The sequence below is a fragment of the Mustela nigripes genome, chromosome 2 (assembly GCF_022355385.1).
Source record: "Mustela nigripes isolate SB6536 chromosome 2, MUSNIG.SB6536, whole genome shotgun sequence".
Classification (NCBI taxonomy): Eukaryota; Metazoa; Chordata; class Mammalia; order Carnivora; family Mustelidae; genus Mustela; species Mustela nigripes.
In genome coordinates this window covers 152,724,901-152,731,486 of record NC_081558.1, presented here as the reverse complement: position 1 = coordinate 152,731,486, position 6,586 = coordinate 152,724,901, and positions in this window count along the sequence as shown.

Here is a 6,586-nt window from a genome sequence, read left to right as displayed (position 1 = left end):
TAAGTAGATGTCTTCAGAGAGCAGGTACAGATGGAATAGGATAGAAAGCAAGCTTGCTGCAGGACTGTCAGAAACCCGTGTTTTGTAAACAGCATTGCTTTTAAGCTTCTGTAGTCTGTGTTTATTTCTCTTTTTCTTCTTCTCTTCCTATTTAATAGAGTTGTGTTGAAAGTTCTGTCCTGTCTCAGGGAACCAAGGAAAGTGATCTGGTCCTATTTGGGTTGGAGCTTTACCTGTAGACCTCTGAGAATCCAAAACAGTGGTGTTGAGTGGAAAGGTGAATCTCTAGGAAACAAAGTTGAGGTGATGTGGTCTGCTGGCTCTTCCTACATAGAGATTCCCTTTGCTTGGGTAAAATTTTGGAAGACTTTAGTCTTTTTATTTTTGTTTGTTTTTTCCTCCTTAAGAGAAAGAGAATCGTCACATGATTTGTGGGAGAATTGAGGCAGAGTGAAGGAGTGGTTAGGAGGGAAAAAAAATCATCTTATAAACCTATATTTTATTATTTTTTTAGATTTTATTTATTTGACACAGAGAGAGTGAGTGAGAGAGAGAGACAGAGAGCAAGCACAAGCAGGGGGGAACGGCAGGCAGGGGAGAAACAGGCTTCCTGCTGAACAAGAAGCCTGATGTGGGACTCAATTCCAGGACCTTGGGATCATGACTTCAGCCAAAGGCAGCCACTTAACCAACTGAACCACCCAGACACCTCTAAACACAACTTTAAAAATATTTTTATACTAAAACTATTTAAATGATAAGTAAAATGTTTAGAATAAGGCATTTCTCTATTGATATCGGTCTTTGAACTTCCCAAATTTGAAAGGAGTATTTTGTACTTTCAATGTTTTACTTTGCAGTGTCAGGTGACAAGTGACACACCATAGTTCTTGAACACAAAAGTAAAATAATTTTCAGGATATCTTCCTATTTTTCCAAACTGAAGAGAAGAAAGAATTAAGGGCTTTTTTCTTTTTCTTTTTTTTTTTCTTTTTTTTTTTTTAAAGATTTTATTTATTTATTTGACAGACAGAGATCACAAGCAGGCAGAGAGGCAGGCAGAGAGAGAGAGAGGAGGAAGCAGGCTCCCTGCCGAGCAGAGAGCCTGATGGGGGACTCGATCCCAGGACCCTGAGATCATGACCTGAGCTGAAGGCAGCGGCTTAACCCACTGAGCCACCCAGGTGCCCAGGGCTTTTTTCACTTAAAGACTTCTAACTTAAAAGTTGGGGAGTTTTCCTTTTCTCTTGATTAGGCCTTGAAACCTGGAGTTAATCAGTGGTTGCATCAAACATCTACCCTCTTAGAGACTAGAATCCAGAAGCATCTTGCCCTAATTCTTCAAACACCACTGATAAAGGAAGAGAGAGGGAGGGAGGAGAATAAATAAATCTAAAGTTATAATAATTAGAATATGGGTTTTCCTGATCCACAGAGTTGAAGGATCATTATTGACAAGAGTTAAATATACATAAATGAGAACACTAGACTATGTTTTAACAACATTAGCATGTTCCCTAGACTATATAAATTGTCATGAAATTGTGTTTCATGAACATGAATTTTGTTTTATCTGGTGTTATTGCATAATTACATGCTTGGCAGTGAAGTGGAGGATGTGGGACTAGAAATTGGTTTACATTGAACACTGTAGGGACCCATCCTTGTATCAGTACATGATGTAAGTTGGCATTTATATGCAAACTAGTTAATTATTTATTTTTTCTTTGTTCCCCCTATAGCAGAATGGTAAAACTGGTTTCTTGCATTTATAATTCTAAGTAATGTAATTCTAATGGAAAAAATTTTCACAAATACTGTCCAATAAAACATACAGTTGCAGTGTTACCAGATGACCAAACAATTTTTATACATAGGAAGTATACTATAGTTTAAAAAAAAATAAATCCTTGGGGCACCTGGGTGGCTCAGTGGGTTAAGCCTCTGCCTTCGGATCAGGTCATGATCCCAGGGTTCTGGGATCAAGGCCCACATCGGGCTCTCTGTTCAGAGGGGAGTCTGCTTCCCCCTTTCTCTCTGGCTACCTCTCTGCCTGCTTGTGATCTCTCTCTCTCTGTCAAATAAATAAATAAAATCTTAAAAAAAAATCCTTAATGGATATAAAAGAGGAAGAATCATAAAGAAGACAGAAAAGTTGTTTTTGCCATTATTCTATCACCACCTGTTCTGTTGCTACTTCTGCAAAGTAAACACAGAGGGATACCCAATTAACTTCCTTGAGTAATCAAATATTTAAAACAAGTGAATACACAAAAACCTTTCAGCAACCTTCATTTGTAGGCAAGGTAACCACAGAGAATCAATAAATAAATTGACCAAGCATTTGTAAGAAGAATGTATTTGTCACAGGGCTGTGTTGCTTAAGGACAGTATACTTGACTGGCTTCCTGTCCCTGGCTTCCCCTAACCCAGGTGACTGCTTCTTCCCAAATCCATCTGGAGGCTCTGTTTCTTCCCAGATTTGGAATAAGTCTTACTCAACTCACTGATATGAGATCAAGTCAGAGTTGTTGATGTCTGCTTTCTAACCCTTGCGGTTGTCCCAGCTGTACAAGGTTAGGTTCATTTCCTATCTCCTAATTACATAAGTGACAGACTTTCTTGCCAATTTTTTCAAATCTCATGTTTCTCTGACATTTATACATTAGTTTGCTAGGGCTGCTGTAACAAAGTACCACAAATTAGATGGCTTAAAGAACAAATGTATTGCCTCAGAGTTCTGGAGACTAGAAGTTCAAGATTAAAGCATCAGTAGAGTCGGTTCCCTCTAATGGATATGAGGAGAAATCTGTTTCATGTCTTTCTTTCCTGGCATCTGGTGGATTGTTGGCAATATTTGGTGTTCTTTGGTTCATGGAAACATTATCTCAATCTCTGCTTTCATGTTCACTGGCATTCTCTCTGTGTGTGTTTATTTTTTCACATGACATTCTTTTTCTAAGGACACCAGTCATATTGGACTTAGAACCTATCTTTTTTTTTTTTTTTTTTGACTTAGAACCTATCTTACTCATCTTAACTAATTATATCTGCAACAAACCCATTTCTAAATAAGGTTACAGTCTGAAGTACTGGAGTGGGGACTAGGTCTTCAACAAATGACTTGGGTGGGGGGTGGACATAGTTCAACTCACAACAGCTTACTAACTCTTGACCTAATTTCTAAATGCTGTCCTGCTTACTTTCTGTCAATGGCATACATATGGCTTACCTTTGATTGCTTATTCTACCAATTCTTTGATAGGCACCTTAGATTTGATTTGAATTTCACTGAACTATATTCATGATCTTCATTCTCTCTCCTTGGGATATGAAAGTCCTATGTCTAACTACTATGAGAGTTATGTCTAATTATGCCCAGCCCTGTGGAACAGGCAGCATAATGCGCCCCACCCCCCAATTCCTGAAACCTGTGGGTAGGTTAAGTTCCATGGCAAAGACAAATGGAGATTACAAGTAGAATCCAGGCTGCTAACTAGCTGATCTTAAAATAGGGAAATTATACTGGGTTATCCAGGTAAGCCCAATGTAATCACAGGGTCTTTAAAAATGGAAGAGGGAGATCAAAGAACGCAGCCAGAGAAAGAGATATGATTAGGGAAGTAGGGCCAAAGAGATGCTGTGTTGTGGCTTTGTAGATGTGGAGGCTATGAGCCAAGGAATGTGTGCAGCCTATAAACTGGAAAAAGTAAGGAAATGGATTCTCTTCTAGAGCCTTCAAAAAGGAACACAGCTTTGCTGACATACCTTAATTTTGGCCCAGTAAAACCCATGCCAGACTTCTGAAATACAGGACTGTAAAATAATAAAATAGAAAATTAATACAACCTGGACATGTCCTTATGTTTAGGAACCAGTCTTTGTATGACCCTGACATTTCTCCTATTCCCCTACTTCTAGACTTACCCCAATTTATTCTGCCACCACTTTAAACCTTAGAATGACCATGCAGTTTGTGCAACATGGTGTGATTAATGCACTGGTTTGCATAGGCATTGAAGCCATATTTGACTGCAAGCTCCCCACCGATCGGGGAGCCCAATGCAGGGCTCTCAGTCTAGGACTCTGGGATCATGACCTGAGCAGAAGATAGATACTTAACCAACTTAGCCACCCAGGCACCCCAATTAAGGCATTTTAAATTCTTAAGGCTACTGTTTCATTTTTCTACCACATTATCTTTTTAGTCAAGGCTCAATTTAGAGTTAGAAGAAGAACATATAATTGGATCTTGAAAGGAAGAGTCAGGGAGTCATTGTATGTTATAGTATTTATTGATGGGTGGGTGTATATTCAGGAATAAATAGCCATAAAACTGTCAAAAATATGTCCAATGATATTTTAGGGGGAGGAGACACCCTGAAATACAAGAGGACAACATCTGTATATTGTAAAATACTGTTAACTGAAATGTGTTTTGCCCTTCAGTAGAGAACAAAAAGATATTTTCTCTGTTGAATAATAACATAAGTAACTTGAAATCTGTTTGGGAGATAACATGATTATTCATCAAAAGACCTTTAGGTAAATGTGCATCTAAAACCTACTCATCTAAACCTATGCATCTAAAACCTACTCATAATGAAAAGTAGCTTGTTAAGAAACTATTTTAAACATTTTCCTCTGTTTCAAAAAAGGGGAAAAATGCAAACAATGCTAAAATATTGCAATAAAATTTGATAGGGTAAAAAGAGATTAAAAAAACTTTAAGAAATAGCAATAGTTGTTGATGATCTTAATGTGCTCATAAAATCAGGAGCAAACCACCTAAGGTAGTACTTTCTGAGTTTAACTTCAGAGCTACAAATTTCAAAATATTTTAAAACCATGATATATAGCAATCACTGTATCTGAATCATATAGCTCAGTTTTGTTAGATATTTGTCACCTAAATGATGGATAAAATCAACTTAAAATATGTTTTGAGACTCAAAATGTATTTCTAATTTTAAGAACAAAAGTAATAGACATTTATTAAGAAATAGGAGTGGTTGTCATTAGTTAATTCCTGCGGCTGCAAAATTTTTCAATCTCAAATTTAAAAAAGAGAAATATAGGGCTGGCCCTATGACCATACGTTATAGGGCTGGAAAGCAAACAGTATACATGGAATCCAAAAGATAATTTCAATTGCGGAGAGTAGCTATAATAACTGGGGTGAGGCCAGGACAATAGTTGTAAGCAGAGGCTCTCTAGAGGGAAAAGGAAGCTCCAGGATGCAAGTGGGGTAGAAAGAAAACGTACCTCCTTCCTGGGGAGGAGCCAGATGCCAAGTTCAGACAGGTTGGAGACTGGGATATGGCACCAGAACACATGTGATGCGCAAGGAAGTAAGCGGGACTTATAAGGAAGTAAGAAGTTACTGAGTATGGCTAGGGGAGAAAGGAATGGAGAAGTAAGTCAGGAACAACATGACGTCACTCAGAATCACTGGTCAGGAACAGAACAGGGAACACACCATGGCACTTCAGGATCTAGCAGGCAGTTACTTCTAAAAATGAGCTGTGGGCATGACCCAATTTCTACACTGTCAACCAGGACCCTCTCCCACTGTTCTCAATTCTTAAAATGGTCAGGCCTGGCTAGGTCAGCAACAGTGTGAATCTTGGCAAGCAGAATTGAGGTTTTATTTTGCAAAAGCAGAATGTCTTCAGGTATTAGGTCCCAGAATACAGTCTGGAATTTTGCTAAACAAATATGTCCTGAAATATGCTGAAAAAGCCTTTGCAGAGCAAGGCTACTGGCACCTCTTGCTTCTTGTCTGACTAAGATGTCCCCGACATTTTCAGCCAGTGACAAAATTAAACCTTCCCTCCAAGCCAGTACATAACCTGATTTGTGATGAAGCAGAAATTTTTTTCAACTTAGGCAATCCTGTAATTTTTAGAAGCCTATGAAAGGAGAAAAATGAGATATCAGATGCCCAGAGTCAATTAAGAACTTCCTAATTCACCTCAGTTATTGATTTATGTAATTATTTCAGGCAAGTGACCTTGGGCAAATAGTAGTCTCCAGCTAGATTTATAATTCTAAATGAAATATATTGGTGTGATATCTTACTCTTTGACTTAGGAACACCCTAACCTCATTCCAAATATTGATAAATGAGTTCTTAGAAGAACTAGGAGTGTTTACTTTAGCTTACCTAGACAAACAAGTATTCTGACCTAAACTGCAGAAAAACATTGGAAATATCGCAGTTGATGCTACATGCAACCCATATCTTATCAGAAACCATGTTATTTCAACTTGCCTTCTAGATATCTTCCAAATCAATCTAGTTTTGTTTTTTTTTTTTCCTAGCTTTTAAAAGACATTATTCTAGTTCAGGGCCTAGCAACTAAATTATAAACAGCTTCTTAATTGGCCTTCAGTCTTTCTCTCATTTCTTCTAATTCTTTTCCATATTATAAGAATTATGGTTTTTAAAAATATCTAACCTGACCATTTCACTTCCCTGGTTAAAACCTTTTTTTTTTTTTTTTTAAAGATTTTATTTATTTATTTGACAGAGAGAGATCACAAGTAGGCAGAGAGGCAGGCAGAGAGAGAGAGAGGAGGAAGC